Here is a 22282-nt window from a genome sequence, read left to right as displayed (position 1 = left end):
TCTGCGTCTCATATTGATGCTAAAGGGTGCCATGTGCGTTCGATGTCGATGAAATGTCAAGAGCATCAATATATGACGCCCTAGGATGAGAACGGGCTGGTTTTAGCTTACCTCAAGGGTATCCAAGATGTAGGTGTCTTTTTTTACGCAGTAGTTTCAATTTTGATATTTTTAGGTCAAACCGTTCTTGTCTGTCAGTCATATAATGCAGGTCTATGGTCACTGTCTCAAAGAGCATGCACAAAGTCCAAATTAAAACAATTCCCCATCGTCCAAATGAAACAATTCCCCATCGTAAGTACACATTGATGGCCTAAGACACGAAACGAGCGGTTTGTGTGAGAAAACGAACAGTATTTATATCGTTATTTCTTGAACACAGCACACGTCCAAATGATCTGACGGCGCGGGCGGGTATAGATATATACATAGATGTCGCCTTCGCTACTGCAGTTCATTGGAACGAAACCGTAGCCAAGCGACATCTAGTGTATATATCTATACCCGCCCGAGCCCTTAGATCATTTGGACGTGGCTGTGTTCAAGAGATAACAACGATATAAATACTGTTCGTTTTCTCACACAAACCGCTCGTTTCGTGTCTTAGGCCATCAATGTGTACTTATGATGGGGAATTGTTTTAATTTGGACTTTGTGCATGCTCTTTGAGACAGTGACCACAGACCTGCATTATAGGACTGTCAGACAAAAACGGTTTGACCTAAAAATATCAAAATTGAAACTACAGCGGAAAAAAAGACACCTACATCTTGGATGCCCTTGAGGTAAGCTAAAACATACCAAAATTTATTTTCAAAGTGAACTATCCCTTTAATGTGTCATCTGTGAGCCATGTGTGACATCTAGAGTTTGAGCTTTCTTCATCATCGTCATGTGATCCGTGAGTTTCTGTGAGCGTTTCTGAATCAATCTCTGCTGGTCCGTCTGGATCATGAGAAACTGTAGACAATGAGATCACAAACACAGGCACTCCTAGTTAAAACTGATCAAAATTGCAATCAAGTTGAAGAAAAATGTGTAACAGTGTTTCATCATGAAGATCATAAATTCTCACAGTTTGGTGTTCCACTGTGAATGCTGTTGTGTCTGACTCGTCTCCGGATCGGTTTCTCTCCTGGATCAAGAGCTTGAATATCATCCTCTTTCTTTGTCATTTTCCTCTTTCTCTGTTTTCCTGATGTTTAATTCTCCTGCAGTTCGAGACGCTCCACAGATCTGCCGTCACAATCCATTTCTCCTTTCTGCATTATATCTGTGGCAAAACATATCAGATACAAGTAGAGTTAAAGTTTGACGTTTGTGTTAACACTTTACAATAAGGTTAATTAGTTAACATTGGGTAATGTATTAACTAAATGAACTAACCATGATACGTTTGTTTCTGTATTTGTTAATCTTTGTTAATGTTAGTTAATAAAATAAAAGCTGTTCATTGTTAGTTCATGTTAGTTCACAGTGCATTACCTAATGCTAACAAGATTTTAATAATGTATTAGTAAATGTTGAAATTAACATTAACAAAGATTAATAAATGCTGTATAGTTAGTTAGTTCAATTTTATTTCTGTCATGCCAAACATTTGGCCCATCCCATATGGGATTACAAGACACCACAAACTTATTTAGCAAACATCTTACGGTCGCATATACAAATCATTCGGAGAAATACATGAAAACAAATATATACATAGACACATGTATACACACACACACACACACACACACACACACACACGCACACACACACACACACACACAGCATATACAAACAAATCCTCATCTACAGATCCTCTCGATAAAGAGCTTTTTGATCATATCAAAAGCTTTCTGAAAATCAATAAAGCACGAATATGTATGCTTATTTTCACTTCTTCTTTTAGTTATAATTGTAGATCAAGACATGATCTTGACTTACGGAACCCATTTTGTTCTTCCACGAGGATCTCTTCTTTCTCTCGGTACACCATGAGCCTTTCATTAAGTATTGTAGAATACAACTTATAAACTGCTCATTAAACTAATCCCTCTATAATTCAAAGGCACCCTCAGATCCTCATTTTGGGATTTTGGTATCGGATTAATAATAGATTTAAGCCACATTGATGGTATTTTGCTGGACTCATAACACCATTTAAATAAATCAAACAAAATATCGAATAGTTTGGGTGATTTTAGTATTTCATTTGGGATATCTTCAACCCCCGTCCTTTTCCTAACTTAGCTTTATTAATGGCCATTTGAACTATAAGTGCAGTTCATTATTAGTTCATGCTCACTAATGTTGTTAATATTGTTAACTAATGAACTGTAATGTAAAGTGTTACCACATTTGTTACTAACTGATTTTTAACACAGAATTACATTTCAGTTTCTTTATAGTAACAGTATTTGTGTTGAGATTTAAATAAAAATAAAATGTGTTTTAATTACCTTGTGATGAGCTGAAGAGCGTCTGGTGGATAATAATATTATATCTCTGAATAAGAGACAAACATTTCCAATAGTCTTTGATGAGGTTTATTTTCTTGCATGAAAAGGCCAGCAGAGACACAGACACACAGAGAGATTATAGAGTGAAAGTGAAGGGAATGAACTGTCCTCTTTTAGAGACTCAGCTCTCTCTCTTATCTCTCTAGACCAGCGGTTCCCAAACTTTTTTTCCGGCGCACCCCCTACTATGTCCCAACCAGGTTGGCGCACCCCCAATCCCCACTTAAAAAAAATAATGCAACAAAGCTTTGTTTTGTCGCCATATTAAGACTCATGTTTAATCATGCGCAAATAACCAGAACACGCATGACAATAACAACATCAACAAAGTTTCAATATAATGCAACAAAGCTACGCACAAGCTTCCACTTTAAAGAGGACGAGTGATAGACAGGCTCAGTAACAGAAAGCACGGTTATTTTCAGCCGCTAATTTAGTTTTATTTAAAAACTAAATATTTTGTAACATTACACATGTGACATGTTTTAAGGTCACTTTTGATCACTTTAATGCATCCTTACTGAAAAAAAAAAACTGACTAACCAACACATTTTTGAACGGCAGTGTACATTCAGTAGGTCATTATTGCAATATAAACACTATCAGACTGATCAACAAGGTATCTCTTCATTTACCAGTCAAAGACGGAGCAACTTTCTGCTCTTATGTTTACTCCGTGTACTGTCAAGGGCTTCATCATATTTGTCGCGGTACCGGTCTTTGCAGCAATTATTTTACCGCAAATACGGCATCGCGCGCTATTGGCATCGAGCCTGGAGAAATGTAGCCACACTTTTGATCGACTTTTCCGCATCTTTATGGTATTGTGTGTGTGCGCTCGCGTCTCATATGAGTATGTGCGCAGAGAGTTTGTGTGCTCTGGTCACATTGAGTATGTGTATGTGCGCGAGTTTGTGTGTGTGTGTGTGTGTGTGTGTGCTCGCGTTTCATATAAGTATGTGCGTGGAGAGTTTGTGTGTGCGCGCGCGCGTCTCATATGAGTATGTGCGCATCTCGTGTGTGTAGAGTTTGCTTGTAGCCTATATGTGCGTGAGCGACTTTAGGTGTGTCATTGTGCATTTCATTTGTTTTATCAAAAACTAATAAATTATAGTTTTTTATTTAAAATAAAAGGAAAAGGAATTTACAAAGGAAATGTTTACTGTTCATGTTTTTTTATTGTGTGGAAAAATCCCACTTAAAAAAACAGACCGCCATTACATTTTTCCTCTCGCGCACCCCCTGGTGGTAGCTCGCGTACCCCTGGGGGCGCGCGTACCACACTTTGGGAATCCCTGGTCTAGACATGCATGTGCGTTACATTTTTTTTTAGTAATTCTATGAATTACACTGCGCAAACCAAAAGTAATACTACCCACCGGATGAAGAAGCGTTGGCTCTCCGCAGAACATAAATTATTCATTTTATTTTATTTTTCGTGTTTGCATTTATGAGGAAAAAACAATGTTACGGACGGGACAGTTCTCCGTTACGGACGTGACCGCTCTGAAAGCGGCACTAAAAGACTGCTTTAAAACTTCCACATAGACCTCAAACAGAAAGCACAAAGCCTTTCTTTAATGTGAAATTCGTTTTGTATTAATTGTATCTTAATTTTAATCAATGTTTCATCAACCAATTGCCAGGATTTAATAGGCAAAATAAGAAGTAAATAGGCCTCAGACAATAGATAATCAGGACATTGAGGCGCCGGCGACTAAACTGCAGCTGGTCTCATAAATGAACCGAAACTCAGCGCCTACTTGCATCACAGACATGTCTACTTTTAAACAGAACAATTCATAACGAAAGAAAACAGACTGCTCTCTGCTAATGTATGAATGTGCATTTCTCTGTGGCGCGTTCACGAAGATGCAGGTGTGGGGCTGAAGTCACCGTCTATAATTCGCTTTCATTCAGTGTCTAATATTTTAAAGGCCGATGCAGCACAAACGAAAATTGTACCGGCACAAAACAGCACAAACGAAACTGAATATTTTGAGTACATTTGGAGCATGTGGGGGACTGGTGACGTCATCAACAATAATTAAAGTCTATAATATTTTAAAGCCCGACGAAGCACAAAGTAAATTTGTACCGGCACAAACCAGCACAAGCGAAGCACAAACGAACGAGACTATTTTGGGTGAATTTGGAGCTGAGTGACCTCAGAATGACCTAAAAATATAATTTTAAAGGGGTGGTAAAACACGATTTCATTTTTCTAATTTTAGTTAGTGTGTAATGTTGCTGTTTGATCATAAACAACATCTGCAAAGTTACAACGTTCAAAGTTAAAAGCAAAGGGAGATATTTGCTTTTAAAGAAATCAATTTCTAAGAACTACAGAAAACGGCCGATAGGGACTACACGACATTCCTGTGGGCTTGCTGACATCACTAAGCCCAATATTTACATAAACCCCTCCTCTGGGAACACAATACATAAAGGGGGCGAGGCCATTTTATGTTGCTTTGGAGAAGAGAGTCGTTGCCGCTATGCCGTCGAAACGCTGTTATTTTCACCCAGATTGCAGGTCCACTTTGTTCAGTCTTCCTAAGGACGGTTACAATTTATTTTTAACTCGGTCCCTCATAATTATAATCCAAATGTTGCTCTCTGTGCTGCACATTTTCCGGAGGAAAGCTTCCTCAATCTACACGAGTTACAATGTAGGATTCGCAAACGGCTTGTCCTGAAACATGGAGTTGTTCCAACTTTAAAAACAGAAGCTGTTGTTTACGAGCCACAACCTGTAAGTAGGATTTTTTCGTTTATGTGTTTTCCTGTAATAGTTCGTCTTGTTAATTGTACGTTGTAGCGAGGAAGTAAACGAACGACAACGCTGTTTGTCTCCACAAACCAGTTTGTTAAATGCTAATGTTGATTCATACTTATCCGACAAACACATACAAACTTCTGTTTAATATCACCAGCGCAGCGAACTTGGAATGTTCGTGGTTGTTGTTGTTTATGTGATCAGTGTAAATTATTCTTTGATTATAGCTTTTATGTATTGTTTATCTACAGGTATGCTAAACATGGTTTGTATTTGATTTGGCTACTGTTGTAAAAGCCGATGTTTAGTTCTGGCGACAGATATTTAGCTACAATCGTTTTAAATACAAAAGTAACAGTGTCATATATAGCGATCACAATAGATCTGCGGTCTTAAAAACAACAACATACCTTTCTGAAACGTCCTTTAACAGCCGTTCTTGACCAGTTTCTGCTCGATTCTCTCAACTAACATTCTCTGGGTCTGATTCGGGCTCAAACTGATATGGCAATATTGACGCCGTTGTTTGCTGAAGCACAAACTACCGGTAAGGGTAAGGGGCGTTTCCAAACAACGTGCAGTTGGCGGTTAGCGAATCACAACACACTGGGCCAGCTAACCAGTCTGAGCCCATTGCGTATTTTTGAGGGCGGTGCTTCATAGAACCCGGAATCATCCGACTGTTTTTACAAGGAGGGACAGAGCAGTGTAGAATAATGGTTAAATATGTGAAAAATAATGCGAATTTTTAAAAACGAAGCATGAACACATGTTACAGTGCACCCCACAAACACAATCAAGCCTTCAAAAAAAGGTGTTTTACCACCCCTTTAATATCTAAAAAACCGAAGCAGCACAAACGAAACGTTTTACAGTACAAACCATCACTAAAGTCCAAATATAAAGACCAAATGTCAATAGCACAAATCTAAAATAAAACATTCCCATATCTAAAGAAAAGAACACTGACAGCTGCGGCCCTGTGCGAGCACAAACAAACCAGACAGGTTTGTAGACGAGATGGATGGAGAGCGCGGCTTGCTTGCGTGACGTTACTACTCCTCCAAAGATTTTGTGATGTCTAAAGAATGGAATAATTTATGATGGTTCTTTCTACGGCACAAAACAGCATAAATCGAGCACAAGCAAAAAGCACCGGTTTGGGGCGATTTGGACGGCATGGGGTGGAGAGTGACGTCACTGCCCCGAATCCAATGTGTTATTTCTAAGGAGGGGAAAAAGATACAATGTTCATCGTAACGGCACAAACCGGCACAAATCGAGCACAAACGAGCGGCACAGTTTTGAAACGATTTGGACCATATGGGGTGGACAGTTATGTAACTGTTCTTAAAAAGTTTATTTTTGTATGTTTAAGAGGGGATCGTAGTTGCAATGTTTCTTTCAACGGCACAAACCGGCACAAACCGAGCACACACGAATGACATCGGGTTGGAGCGATTTAGATGAGGTGGGGTGGAGAGTGACGTCACTGCCCCGAATTAAATTGGTTATATCTGCAAAAGGAAAACAGATACAGTGTTTGTTTTAACGGCACAAACCAGCACAAACCGAGCACAAACCAGCACAAACCGAGCACAAACGAATGACATCGGGTTGGAGCGATTTGAAGGACATGGGGTGGAGAGTGACATCACACAACCCAAAAAATAATGTTCAATAGCTCAAACACCAAACCAGCACAAACTGATAGTACGAGCTATCTCTACTAACGATGCTTAGAGTTGGCAAGAAATGAAAATCCATGTTTCTTAATGAATGCTATTCATCTTAATAGAATTACAGACTGACTGGAAATACATTTTATATTATATTACTGGTATACTGGTATTACTGTACTGAATCAGCTGACCCGTGCGTGTGTGTGTGTGTGTGTGTGTGTGTGTGTCTGTTTCTCTCTCTCTCTCTCTCTCTCTCTCTCTCTCTCTCTCTGTTTTTTTGTTTCTGTGTCTCTCTCTGTGTGTTTGTTTCTCTCTCTGTGTGTGTGTGTGTGTGTGTGTCTGTCTCTCTCTGTGTTTGTGTATGCATAGTTTAATGTTCTTTCTTTACCACCAATGTTGCTTCATTAAAGTTCCTTCATGTAGTCCATCAGTAGTTTCTGTCCATAAGCGGTTTATATCTCATCTGTTAATGTCTCTCAGTGAAAGACTCTCTACAGCTTCATCATGAGAGACTGAAGAAAATAAATATTAAAGTGGAAATATTATAGAGTAAAAAGACATTTAATACATCTTTATAACAGAGTTCTAGATGTATGTATGACCTGAAACTCAGAGATGTTGAAACACTCACAGTCTGGTCTTCTTGGCTCCACACTGTCCTGATGAGAATGTCTCATGGATCTTTCTTTAACTCTTCAGATTGTGAGTTTCTCTCTTTGTTCTCCTGATTTCTGTTGTTCTGTTGTTCCTGAATCTTCAGATTATCTCCATCACACATCATCTCCAGTCCATTAACCTTTATTCTCTGCTTGGGAAAAAAATGATTTACTATTTGTATTGCTGCCATAAAATGGTCTAAATGAACAACACTGACCCGTGCTTGCAGAATGAGTGTGAATGCACACAGGATAATCACGAGCTACAGCCAATATGGCTGTTCTTGTGTTTTTTGTTTTGTTTTTATTTTTATTTGTGTGCATGCATGAGAGTACCGTGGGTCAGATACTCGAGGAATCTTGTGAGCAATTACTCAAGACTTGCAACACTGTCATTCATCTTACACTCACACTCCCACTTCAGTATTTCCTTATATGTTTAAAGGTTACCAGTAAAGTTGTCAATATCTGCTGAGGCCGTAAACAAGAATTATATTAAATAGGGAGACTAGCTATGGTTGTAACATGGGGAGAGTTGGTTTCAAAGAACATGTTGAAAGTCAGTGGTTTTGATACTCATTCAAAACCATGTTTGTATGTGGCACATTCAAAACCAAAGGAAGAAGTGTGTGTAAACTGTCACTGGGCCCACCAAGCCTGGTTAACAACATATGTCCCCATTCTGACTTCGATGGAGAATATTCACATTGACAGCACAAACTCCTGAGTCGAACAGTAAATGGATTTGAGTTATGATCTCAGAGAGAGGCTTTGTTTTAGATCTTAGTTCTATAATAAAGATATTAGTTCAATAAATCTGTTTTCAAGCATATTGCATGGGCTTCATTTGTTTTATTGTTACAATTTACCCCATGGTACAACACACCCCGGTTGTAAATTGTAACAAAGGCACACCATGTATTTGGCATCAACTCATAAGGGCTGTGATATGTTTGCAGAACTATGAATTGGTGTATTTTTTAGTAAACAAATGTAGGTACTTTGTATAACAGTTTGAGCACTCTAGCTCAAAAACTCTCTGAGTTACAAATTCTGAAGCAAAAAGTGTTACAACCATACCTCAATAATGTCATTTTATTCCATGTAATTTCATAGGTTATTATCATGTCAATGACAATGTGCTTTTAAACAATGTTTAAACAATGCTGGCAATGTGCTTTTAAAAAAAGCTGATGTTTTTATATCACTTCCATCATGTGTTTGTCACTATATTTGCACACTTTCTAAAGTTTGCAAGGAATGGGCAGATGGATAGAATGAAGTGGACTACACATAGGGCTGGGCGATATGGCTGAAAACTGTATCGCGATATAAGCGTTTCATATCGGTCGATATCAATAATTATTTATATTTTTATGACCTATTTAAAATAAGGACCAGGAGAAAAATATATTACACTTAAACATTTTTATTTTAAACTTAACCTTCCTCTGATTATAATCCCCTCAGTTATAAAGGCAGAAATGTCAACACAGCCATGGAAAACACTCAAATAATTAAAATGTAAACATAAGTCTACAATCAAATTGAACACTTAACAATTATCTCTTAACATTAAGGTGCAAAATGAAAGAATACGTAAGAAATGCTTAATAAAGTGTAATACAATAGTGCAAAGTGTCTGCAAAAATGAGTTGACTTTTCCTGTTTAAACAATAATTTCCTCGCTCGCGGCGGCACTCATTTTCCACTTATCACTCCACGCCGGTTCTGTTACTGAAGAATCCAACACGAGACAACGATATGGCGCAACCAAACATGATACTGTTACATGACTGGCTGTTAGCGTGTCACTCCCTACGTTGCTAGGTTACCAGAGAGTGAGTGCCTTTGTTCATGCAACCAAACTTGCTTCGCAACCTTTGGTTTCTTCCAACGAAGAAAATTAAATTATCTATCGTTTTATCGAACGCATTTATTATTGATATTGATTACGTCTATCGCGATACATATCGTTATCGTTTTATCGCCCAGCCATAACTACACATATCACTGTTATTAAAAAAAATGTATATCGCAATATATATATTGACATTGAATTATTGTCCAGCCCTAAGTGAACTACACCCACTGTTGCCCCTCCATGATGGGATGTGAGAGTGCAGTATAGCACACTTCCAATATATATCGTCCTGACAGATATCCTTATGAGTGTAGAGCTGGACAGGGGAGCTTGAATGTGGTTTAATGTCCACTCTTCACTTGTTGTCCTCCCCAATTAAAGCTTTTACTCCAACAAAGCATAAAATACCATAATATGTTAGCAGATATTTAGGAAACATGCTGAGTTCACATACACGTTTCTCTGAAAAACACTTGTGTTCCATGTTAGAATGTCGGTTTTTGTTTTGGTGTGTGTGTGTGTGTGTGTGTGTGTGTGTGTGTGTGTGTGATCTCGCCCACTGCCAGTTCACCCGGGAGTGTTTCGACACCCTGGGATGCCAGTTGGCAGGAAACACATTGCACACATTGTCAGTTGGTGGTAAACACACTGGGTCAGAGATAGCAGATTCCACTCAACCTAAAAAGCCTCAGTGTCAATCTAAAAATGTCTATTGTTACGTCCTATGAGTGTCTAGGGTTGTTTTAACAGAACGTAACATTTTACAATTTTAAAGAGCATTTGTCTGGGCCCTGCCACAGCACCACAACAACAAGATTCTTGTTAACTCTTTTTTATTCAAAAGGCTCTTAACATAGCTTAGGGAAGAACAATGGCTTCAGAAGGGGGCAATGCCAAAATAACAAACAAAAAGCCAGATCTACCTGTTTTTTTATATTCTTAAAGGGTTAGTTCACCCAAAAATTAAAATTCTGTCAGTAATTACTCACCCTCATGTTGTTCCAACCCCGTAAGACCTTCGTTCATCTTCGGAACACAAATTAAGATATTTTTGATGAAATCTGAGCCATGTTTCACTCCTCCATAGGCTTCCAGTGTGACCGAAACTTGCTGGCCCAGAAAATGCATTAAAGAGATCGTTAATATAGTCCAAGTGACTCCAGTGGCTCAATCTTAAGTATATCAAGCGACGAGAATACTTTTTGTGCGCAAAAACAAACAAAAATAACGACTTTATTCCACTATTCATTTCCTTCTCTCTGGATGTCTAGTTGGTTCGCGTAGTGTTTTTGCGCAGCGCGTCTGTGTTACACGTCACCACGTAGGCTCACTATTGGCCGACGCCGGTCATGTGTGTGTTGCGTGATGACGTGCAACACAGAAGCGCAGCGCAAAAACACTACGAGGCCCAGAGAGAAGGAAATGAAAAGTGGAATAAAGTCGTTATTTTTGTTTGTTTTTGCGCACAAAAAGTATTCTCGTCGCATGATAAACTTAATGTAGTGCCACTGTAGTTACTTGGACTATTTTAACGATGTTTTAATAACTATTCTGGGCCGGTGAGTTTCGGTCACACTGGAAGCCTATGGAGGAGTCAAAATTCTGTCAGATTTCATCAAAAATATCTTAATTTGTGTTCCGAAGATGAACGAAAGACTTACATGGTTGGAACAACATGAGGGTGAGTAATTACTGACAGAATTTTCATTTTTGGGTGAACTAACCCTTTAATAAGCCTTACAAAGAAAGTACAAATAAATAACAGAAGTCTAAACTCACTCCCTACCTAGCCACAAAACAGGAGAAAAAGTGGGTTACAAAAATAAAATGGCGCCCGCCTCCCTACAGTTCCCAAGTCACAAACAAAAGAAGATAACAATAAACAATCAGGAGAATAACAGCTTAGGGAGGAACATAAATCAAAGGTGGCTTTACAACTTAAGAGGTTTTAAGATTGAGGCGTCTCACACAATCAAGCAGACCCTTCAGCAACAGCATTTACACAGTAAGCAGGCTACAGCACAGATCCACAACAAGGGCACACTAGCTCCAAACAACAGGACCGGGCAGGACACAGACCATGCTCTGGAGAAGAGTTCTCCACGATTCAGAGTTCTGCTGGATTTTATGCTGCTTCCCTCCTGGATGGTAAGCAGGTGCAGCTGAAGACGCAATCAGCTACCTGCCAGAGGAAAGAGTGGGAGGAGCCAAAGGAGAGCAAGAGACAACAAAAACAACAGAAAGAAAAACATACCACAGTACAATAACAACTCACAAAAATATACGTCTTTAGACGTAACACTATGAACGAGAGCATATTAAACGAGGATAAATCAACTCATCGTCTTACAGTGTAATTCTCCTCGACTTTCATTGTTAATTGCGCTCATTCCTGTTGTGTCCTCAAACTGAGGACTGAGCTCGACCTGAACTCACCCCCTCTCTTCTGTCCACACACACACACACACACACACACACACACACACACACACACTATAAACTCTAACTATAAACAGGAGAATCCTCTCAAAACATCCAGATAACATGTTCTTCTCTCAGTGAGAGCTACACTTCAGTCTTCTGGCATTGACTGAGAAAGGTTCCCTTAAACTATAGACTTGAGTGACCCCTGACCCCTGTGACCTATAAACTTCAGTGACCCCTGACCCCTGTGACCTATAGACTTCAGTGACCCCTGACCCCTGTGACCTATAGTCGTCAGAGTACCCTTAAAAACACATGTATGCATTGACATATGATGAAGACGTTTCTTATCAAAACTTCTTTCCATATTTCCATACACACATTTGACATGAGAAGAACATTTCAGTATCACACTGGGAACTATAACAGTAAAATCTCACACGTCTGGAGAAGTCATTCAACTCATTTGATGTTTAGAAGGAAACATATGATTAATAGATTGATTATAATCACTCATAAACATTTAATCATCAGTTTATCCCAGAATCCACTCCTTCAGTCTGTAATGCTGGTTTGAGCAATAGTTCATAGATTACACACACTTCAACATCTCTATTACAGTCAGCTCTGAGTTTATCAGCTGACCAAACATGATGAAGATACATGATAGAAACACAAGTAGATGAACAGTGAAGCAGATCGTGTGTGTGTGTGTGTGTGTGTGTGTGAGAGAGAGAGAGAGAGAGAGAGAGAGAGAGAGAGAGAGAGAGAGAGAGAGAGAGAGAGAGAGAGAGAGAGAGAGAGTAAGAGAGTAAGAGACTCCAGACAGAATCAATAGACCAACAGACCTCTATATACTGATATTTGCCTATTTAACTGTCTGTATAAATGATATTTCAGTGATTGTCATCATTAAATCATCATTATATCAGTCGTCAGCTCTGGATCTCTAGATAACAGTTTCTGTGTCGGTCATGACTGGATGTGGAAATCCCAGTAGATCAAGAGTTTCTGAACTCAACAATAATGACTCAAGCACAGTTACTTAAACATACTTTCCCCATTCGTTCTGATGTTTGTACAATGCTGTGTGTGTCTTACTCGAGGCATTTCATTATTCAAGAGAGAGACTGAATGGAACTGTAATTGAGTTGTTGTAATAAGAGTTCAGCATCTGACGTCTAACGGCTCAGATGATCCAGTGTTATTCTCTACATGATCAACTTCATGAGGATAAAATGAGTAAATGATTTTAGAGCAGAGGAAGAGCTGATGACACAAATCTGACTAAATAATAAAAGATTCATGAAAACTGAATAATATTTCCTGCTGATAAAGATTGAGCAGAAAGAAGAGCTTGTGTTTGAATGTAAAGTGTTATTGTGTGTCAAATGTGGGTCTGTAAAAGTCTTCATCATGTCCAGTTAAAGATCTGGCTGATCCTTCAGCGTTATTCACCTCAGAAACACCAAAATACAGAACATGTTTCTGATGCAGAAAAGCTCATAAAGCGTTCATGACTGGATTACTGTAATGCATTACTAGATTATCCTGATCATTATCAATCAACAAACTACAGTTATAGTGCAAAATACAGCAGCTAGAGTTATTACCAGATCAAGACAATATCATCATATAACACCAGTTTCACCATCTCTACACTGGGAATCTGTTACACTACTGATGTGTGGAACAAGCATTTATAGAGAAATGTGCAAAACAACACAGAGAACAAAACCAGTGTGTGAACTCAGTTAACTCAGAGCCAGAGGCCGAATGAACTTCCTTATTGTGGGTTGAGCTATAAACCGGCAGGCCAGAGATGTGTGACTAACTTTGTGTTTCAATGATTTTTGATGAAAATGAATTTTTATAAGAGCTGAGTGGCAAACCGATCCACACATGCTGCCACTCTTCCCCTGATATCTGTAGTTGATAGTTGCACATACAACATGACTTACTTCAAACTAAAGATTTGACTTTACATAAAGACACTGCATCTATTTGTGTCTCATTAGTTAATCGAGGATGGGCCAAAAAAAATCTTAAACTATTAATGAACTGTAAGGTTAAAAAAAGTTAACACAGCTAACTCAACATTATTTTTTAATATCTTGTAATAAATATTGAAAATGGAGATCAAATGATTATGAATTCTTCTGATGAATCCCCAGAAATGGTATATATTAAAGACTATCTGCATGCTTTGAATGTAATGGATGGAGATGACCCAGAAATAAGAAATGTTGATGTAACAGACAAGGTTGTGATTTGTATGGACGATCTTATAGTTGAACACCTCCGGAGGGACAACGCAGGGTATTCAGAGTGTTGAACAGTACAAGTATTTGGGTACTGTCTTAGATAACAAACTGACTTTTTCCCCAAATACTGATGCTTTGTGTAAGAGGGGGCAGAACAGATTGTATTGTTTGCAGAAACTAAGGTCATTTAATGTGGATAAAACATTGATGTGTATGTTCTACAGATCCTGAATTGAGTCGCTATTATGCTTTTCATTGCTGTGCTGGTTTAATTCTCTGAATGTGATATATAAGAATTGTATTGAGAGGATTGTAAATCAGGGAGATAAAATAACATGGAGGAAGCAGATGACTATGGCCAAGTTAAATCATAGACGGGTTTTATGAAGGGAAAATAGTCTTAACTATAATTCATGCAAAAAACATGATTCACACATGCATAGACAATTTCACATGCATGAAACCTAATTCACGTACACACAAAAAAAATTCACATGCGTGAAAAAAAATATATATATTCACAAAAAGCAATTCACATGCGCAAAATAAAATTATATGTTCAAAAAATAATTTTCACAAATGCAAAACACAATTCGTAGATATACAACTGTGCACAAAAACCTTTGAGTGTTTAAAATGTACAAGTTTATCCTTGTAATAAGATATCTCAGGAGGAGTGGCGTGTGTCATGTGTAAGTGTATAAAGTCTCAGTCCTGCTCCTCAGACTCTCAGTAACACTGGAGCTTCTCTCTGTCCAGATCATCACAAGGTAATTAAACACTTTCATCTTTAACATTTTGTAAGAGTTTTTTTTTTTTTTAATTAATTATGAACAGAGATGTTAGTGTACAAAGTATTGTAGTGAAACTGAAAGATAAAAAGTTACTGAGGAGCTTTATCTTCATATGGATGACTGGATTATTTGCTATTTTATCAGAAATAATTATTTTTTATATTTTAAGTGCATGTTATCCGTTAGATGATCTGCATCTAAAGCATCAGTTCAGTCTCTGTATTATAATTATGATGATAACGGGTTATTTTCTTCATTTACAGTCTCTGTTGATCCAGTCGGAGCTGTAAAGTGTCGTTCTGATGAATCAAATTGTCACGATCCACACTGGGGAAAGAAGGGAAGATCCAAGGATACGGTAAGAATGTTTTATTTAGGGAAAATCCAAAATCGTACACAGTCCAGGCAGGGGTCAAAACCAAGGTAGCAATCCAACATAAACAAGAACAAACAAACGGGTCTAACGACAGTACTCAGAAGTGGTGTGATATTTACAAGAACTCCGTGACACATACTAAACAGACAGGGTATATATACACAGGGGAGAGACAATGATAATGGGGAATTGGCTGGGTGCAATGATCAGTGATAGGAAACAGCTGAGTGCAATGATAACAAGGATTATGGGGAATGTAGTTCACCAAGTGAATGACACCGTGAGGAAGGAGGACATCTAGTGGACACCCGGAGAACAACACCCTAACACTGTGACACAAATATGATCAAACATGAGGTGAGAAGAGAAAGATGTTTATGATCAGGACTCACACATAAACTCACATTTCTATATTTGTCATTTCTCATCGTCATTGATTATTGTGAATATTGTAGAGTTAATCTGAGATGCTGTAATAACACTGAGCTCATGCAGATGTTGATCAGGAGTTGATCTGATGTCTCGTGATATGATGTTATATCGCTTTAATGAAACTCTGTCTGTGTGATTGAACAGATTCAAATGAAGAGGAGAAAGAAAATCAGCAGAAATCACAGATCAGCAGAAAACAAGAAGACTGAGAGAAAAATGGAGGACAGAAATGAGACACACACCAGTGAATCACCAGAGGAAAGAGGACAGAGACTTGATAGACGTGACAGTATGGAGAAACTAAATCCAGACTGTGAGTGTTTGATTGTTATGGAACGTAATTTAATCTTTCATCACATTTTAGTCAGCTTTAAATTGAGAACATAATACATATAAATGAGGATAATCTGATATATATTTGTGATTTCTAGTCTCCTGTGACCCAGACGAGCCTGTAAAGTTTGATTCTGATGTCAAAACTGAGGAGAGATTCTCATCAAACCCTTCATCATGTTCACAAGAACAGTAGTGTTGTGTTTAGGATTTATGTATATGTTAACTTGTATATATTTCTGTATATATTTTTGTATCTAAATTTTGTACGACAAAGCTAGACAGAAATCTGTCATTGTATTTTGAATATTTAAGTATATTTCATCTGGACAGTTTACGTATTTAGTTAAATTTTCATATTCATAAATTTATACAATTAACAAGCAAGTAATATTCACTTCATATTGATGAGAGCATTAAATTACAGTGTTTGGACAAATCTTGTGTTTGACTTCTCGTACTTGTGTATATTTTTCTGGCTTTAGTCACATGGCATTAATACTGTAGTTCAGAGACTGACTGAATCTAAAGGGTCGTGGGCCTTTAACGGTAGTTGTGTTTAATTGTGCTTTATAAATAAACTGAAACTGAAATACTCACACCAGCTTATATCTATTTTATTAGGACACAGACACACTTGTAGAGGTTTATGTCAGGCGTTGTTGTCGACACTGCTGTAGATTACTGTACTCACCCAACGCCAATACACTATTGTGAAAATGTGAACTGTAGTTTAATTCAGTGTCTTATATTTAATAACCGAAGCAGCACAAAATAAATGTTTACCGGCACAAACAAACGAGACTATTTGTGTAAATCTGTAGCTTCTCACACACGTCTCTATCATTACTGCACACATGATCTGCTTTACATGCTATATGTGTGTTTCTAACATGTACATCATGTTTGGTCTCTTCTGGCAGCTTCTAGACTGATTAGAATTGTGGTGAACATAATAGAGATATTAAAATACTAAAGTACAATATAGGAACTATTGCTCAAACAATCATTGAGGAGGAGTTTAAATGTGTTTCTCTATCAGCACAAATCTGCCTTCAGGCTTATGGTCTAGAGTGTCATTTCAGCTTACAATGCAGAGTCAGATATGCCATGTCATTCACACTAGAGTTTTGTGAAGTATTCAGTTACACAAACATCCCCTTTTGGGGCTTTCCACCAGTGCATACTGTGTGTCCCTGTAAAGATGTGTCCTGTTACTATCCTGTCATCATCTAAACATCTGTTCTCCTATCAGCTCCTCAGCTCTTGTTTACCTTCAGGAACAAGACGTTAAAGAATAACTTTAATCCAGTCAGGTTAATTCTATTGGAGTCCGATACTAAATAACCTATTTCAATGAATTATGCACATCAACATTCAACTGCCTATTTTTAAAAAGCATTATTATTAGTTTAAAACAGCAGCGTAACTTCCAGCCAGTGAGAAACATGCATCAAATCAGCCAATCAACATTTTCCCCTCAGTGGAGAATCACAGATGATTCTCTTTATGCTTTATGTGTGACATGATGATCCTCATCTTCATCTCAGATCTGTTTCATCATCATCATCATCATCATCTTCATCATCTTCATCATCACTGTTTCTGAACTGAAGGCTTTTGAGTTTGCAGTGAAGTTGTGCTTCTAGTGTTAAAAGATGGACACAAACGTTTATCTTTCATGCATTAAAAAAGTAATTCTATTTAATCCAGTTGTTCTTTATTCTCACGGTGAACTGAACGCTGAACTGAAATGAGAACTGAATTCACTTCGAGACACTGAACCTGATCCACCGTAAGACACGATCATCAAACCACTGGATCAATAACAGCTCTTATACTGAAATATGACAGTCTATCAGCTGTAATATGACAAACACACGGAGGATCTCATAAACACATGTCCAGCTCTGATGTGTTTTACACACTTTCTGATGAAGAGATGCAGCACTTTGTGTTTAAGATTGTAAATGTTCTAGTGTAACTAGTTTATATTGTGCTTTGCTCTTTACAGCTGTTTTTATCTCAGAGTCTTAGTATTAAACATATTTAATGTGGTAATACTTTATTTTAATAGTCCACTTTCAAAACGTTGTACTAACTATCCTGTAAGAAACTGTGCAACTACTCGTCGACTAACTCTCATTAGAGTATTACTGTTAGTCTAACATCAGCTGACACTTTACTGTGATGCTCCTCAACATCTACATGTGTGTCATGCAGTAAAAGCAGAGATTACATCAGTGATTACTGTACAACTGAATCAGATTATTCAGAAACACATCTTCTATATGAGCATATATTAATACATTCATGCACATTCCTCTCGTAGTAAAACTGCTGGTGTTAACTATGATCTTGTCTCTGTTGATGAGTGTTAGTGACGCCGACTGCTGCTTTCTACAAGACAACATTACGCCAGAACTGTCAGGATTATTTCTACATCACTTCTACACAGTTTAAACTCTATTGTGTGTATAATCAGTGTCTCACGTGCGCCCTCCAGTGGCAACAGGTAAGATTGAATTACCCCAAAAACATCACAATGAGGAACTAGAACACACACATCTGATCATCTTCATATACTGTAGTGTTTATAATCTGATCATCTTCATATACTGTAGTGTTTATGATCTGATCATCTTCATATACTGTAGTGTTTATAATCTGATCATCTTCATATACTGTAGTGTTTATAATCTGATCATCTTCATATACTGTAGTGTTTATAATCTGATCATCTTCATATACTGTAGTGTTTATCATCTGATCATCTTCATATACTGCAGTGTTTATGATCTGATCATCTTCATATACTGTAGTGTTTATGATCTGATCATCTTCATATACTGTAGTGTTTATGATCTGATCATCTTCATATACTGTAGTGTTTATGATCTGATCATCTTCATATACTGTAGTGTTTATAATCTGATCATCTTCATATACTGTAGTGTTTATAATCTGATCATCTTCATATACTGTAGTGTTTATAGTCTGATCATCTTCATATACTGTAGTGTTTATAGTCTGATCATCTTCATATACTGTGGTGTTTATAGCAGATGAAATGACTGATGACACATCCAGACCCCAGAGGAGAAGACGAGAGTAACAGTGTTTTATCATAAAGACTCAGTTCGGCTAATGCTGTGTCTGACTCGCCTCTGGATCTGTTTCTCTCCTCCATCAGTAGTTTGTATCTCATCCTCTTTTTCCTCTTTCTCTCTTGTCCTGATGTTTAATTCTCCTGCAGTTTGTGATGATCCACAGATCTTCTGCCATTAAACAATTTGAATGACTTGTTTATGATTTTTACATGTGGTGTTTTTAATACGCTTTAAGATGTGTAAATTCATAAGTCGACAGCATTGCTGAGTATTTCCTCCTTAAAACTGCAGTGAACCAAAGACAGTCTCAAAAACACGCTTTGAAATCGCTGGTGTTTCTGACGTCACAAACTACCTTGTAACCAATCAGATCAACGTGTGATCGTCAACCAGTGGATCTCTGGGCTGAGCGAGTGAGTGGAGGCAGGGCTCATTTGCATATTCATAGAGCCGCGCATACTAAATGAGGCAAGGGTGTCGAGTTACATTCAAGATATTTTTAGGCATGAAGAAAATCTTTTTTTCAAGGAAAAAACATTTAAATATGTATTTCCGGAGATCCAAGATGAGTTTTAAGGGATAAAATGATTGAGTTCAGGGGGACTTTAAACTAATAGACTTTGTTTGTTTTGGGGTTTAGTCATGTGTTTCTCAGACACATCAGATATCATGCAAATATATATAGGCCTATCTGAGCAAATGTAAATATACTTGGCTGTAAACATTTGTTGATTATTTTCCTCCAAATTATGCATTCAAATGCACTTCTGCATTATTATACAGCATATGAATAATTATTAGAAAAGCATATTTGACCAATTCCAAACCATCCATCTTAATATCTACTGTCAGGGCTGTATATAATCATCTATAGGTATACAGAAAACTGTAATACAGAGGAAATGGACTGTAAGTTCCATGAGTTCCATAGTCAAATTAAATAAACACAGATATTAAGGCTCTGTTGGTGTTCAAAGTGTTTCATTTGACCCTGAAATTCCCTCCACTGAGAGCTTGAACAAGGTAACTTACCCTGAATATAAAAAAAAGAAGTGATTTACACTAATTATGATTTTATGCACAAAGATTCAGATTCAACACTGAATCTATAGTTCAGTTCTCTGATCCAAACATCTGAACTGATCTGAGCTCTGTGTTCACTGATATCAACATTCATAACAGTATTACTGATGATGATTATGATAATATGCAGACAGGGGATCATCTGTTCAGTTCTGCAGTGGCTCATATGTTCCTCTAGATGGCGTAGTTTAGTGCTCTTTCTTTAAAGGGTTCGTTCAGCCAAAAATGTAAATTCTGTCAGTAATTACTCTCCCTCATGTTGTTTCCCCGTAAGACTTTTGTTCATCTTCGCAACACAAATTAAGATATTTTTGATGAAATCTGAGAGCTTTCTCACTCCTCCATTCTACAGTGTGAACAGATCCCGGCTCCGACACTGTTCGGACTATGTGCCCATATGTAGGCCTAGTTCATGCAGTGATATTTGTATAGGCCTGTATTTATTTAAATGACAGACTATAGTTTGGAGGTTTTGTTAATGGTATTCTTGCAAAATAAAAGGCTGATAACACTAATAAGTGCATATTTGGCGTGCTGTCCGAGGAGAGGCTCCGGCTCGGTATTCGGCCGAACCCAAAGTACTCCCCCCGTATTCCAGGCTGTGGAAGAACAAGCCGAGAGTGAGTGGAGGGATGCTGAAACTGTCAAGGAGTGTTAGAAGAGTTGGCAGAGTGAATAAATATATGCTGATAGGGTAGACATGGTAATTGTTTGATGACAAGTTGATTGGATTGATTATTTGAACGTGCTCCTCCCGAACTTTGTTTATGAAACATCATGTGTAGATTCCGCCATCGCGTCTGTTATAGAAGATATCCACAGCGCATTCATTTGAAAAGAGGAACAGAGAACCGAATCGATCGGAAACATGAATGAAGAACATACGTCACTCACTCCGTTGCTCTGATTGGCTGTAGGTCTATCCAATTGAGTGCAGAGGCATTTTCCTTCCTGGTTCAGTTGAAACAAAGCGGCAACCTCCCCGTCTCTCTCTTGAAACCAACACGGAAGTGAGTTAAACTGCAATTCGTTGACTGGCCGCTTGAGGCTGGCTGCAGAAGTGAGTCAAATCTGTATCTCCCTCATGTTAAAATGACCAACTTTACAGCAGAAAAAAACATGTTTACAGCCTGGATCTCTATGTGGCTTTGGTCTATACAGCTAATTTTGCCCTTCATAACAACTGTGAGGGGGGTGAATTTTTTTATAACTCATCCGTTTAGTTGATTAATATTTAAAGTTCTGCATAATTAAGGGTGTGTCCACTTTTGAGTGACGGGTGGATTCCCGCTGATGTCAATGCTAGCCGTTTGTCTGCTGTTACTAGCCGTCACTTCACCTCAGCAACTGTTTAGCTGCTGAACTTGCCATCTCTGCAGTGTTTGTGCTTTTTTTCGGGATTATTTCATACAATTTAATACACCCATTACTTCGCCCACGGCTTAGGATTCCGTCGTTGTCGTCGAATATCGCTCGAGAGAACAACCAGCGCTGTATTTCTGTTGTTTTCCTCTGTGAACATGCACTAATGGATGTCTGACAATTTCGTTGCTTTTTGGAGTTTTCAGATTTAAAAACGTCAATAAAGGCTCGTTCGTTCTGCTCTCACGGAACAGATAGATTATAATATGCTTATGTACCGTCAGATGAAATCCTGCAGGTGTCGGCGCTTTCTCCGTCCATGCTATAAATGCACATCCTTGAATGAGCGCGGATTTTCTAACGCATTTACTTGAACTTCATAGGTAATATATCTATGGTTTAACCCATTTGAGAGGCGGACAAAATCAGAATTTAAAATGGACTGAAAAGCTCTCTACGAACTTGACGAGCGATGCCGCGCTGACGGACCATAGACTATAAAAAAAGAGTGACTGACATGTAACTGTTATGCACATAAATCACTGTCACACACACTCTCTCAGAGTAATAGTTACTGCATAATACATTTTCAACTAGCAGAATAGTACAGAAT

At 38.0% G+C, this 22282-nt stretch overlaps 3 long non-coding RNA genes across 3 annotated transcripts; 1 reads left to right on the top strand and 2 right to left on the bottom strand.

Moving 5' to 3' along the window:
* Window positions 1–728: 728 nt before the first annotated feature.
* LOC311077087 lies at window positions 729–2637 on the bottom strand. Its single transcript, XR_014604748.1, has 3 exons — window positions 2451–2637; window positions 1076–1273; window positions 729–960 (listed from the first exon to the last, which is right to left on the bottom strand). It is a non-coding gene; the product is annotated as an uncharacterized lncRNA (long non-coding RNA).
* A 4683-nt stretch (window positions 2638–7320) lies between these two features.
* LOC311077095 lies at window positions 7321–7922 on the bottom strand. Its single transcript, XR_014604754.1, has 3 exons — window positions 7846–7922; window positions 7603–7776; window positions 7321–7483 (listed from the first exon to the last, which is right to left on the bottom strand). It is a non-coding gene; the product is annotated as an uncharacterized lncRNA (long non-coding RNA).
* Window positions 7923–14889: 6967 nt separating this feature from the next.
* On the top strand, window positions 14890–16713 carry LOC311077088. The gene is made up of 4 exons (XR_014604749.1): window positions 14890–14949; window positions 15237–15331; window positions 15926–16094; window positions 16213–16713. It is a non-coding gene; the product is annotated as an uncharacterized lncRNA (long non-coding RNA).
* The last annotated feature ends 5569 nt before the right edge of the window (window positions 16714–22282 follow it).

This window comes from Abramis brama (genome assembly GCF_963993115.1).
Source record: "Abramis brama genome assembly, contig: SCAFFOLD_71, whole genome shotgun sequence".
NCBI lineage: Eukaryota > Metazoa > Chordata > Actinopteri > Cypriniformes > Leuciscidae > Abramis > Abramis brama.
This window is presented reverse-complemented; position numbering and strand designations above follow the sequence as displayed.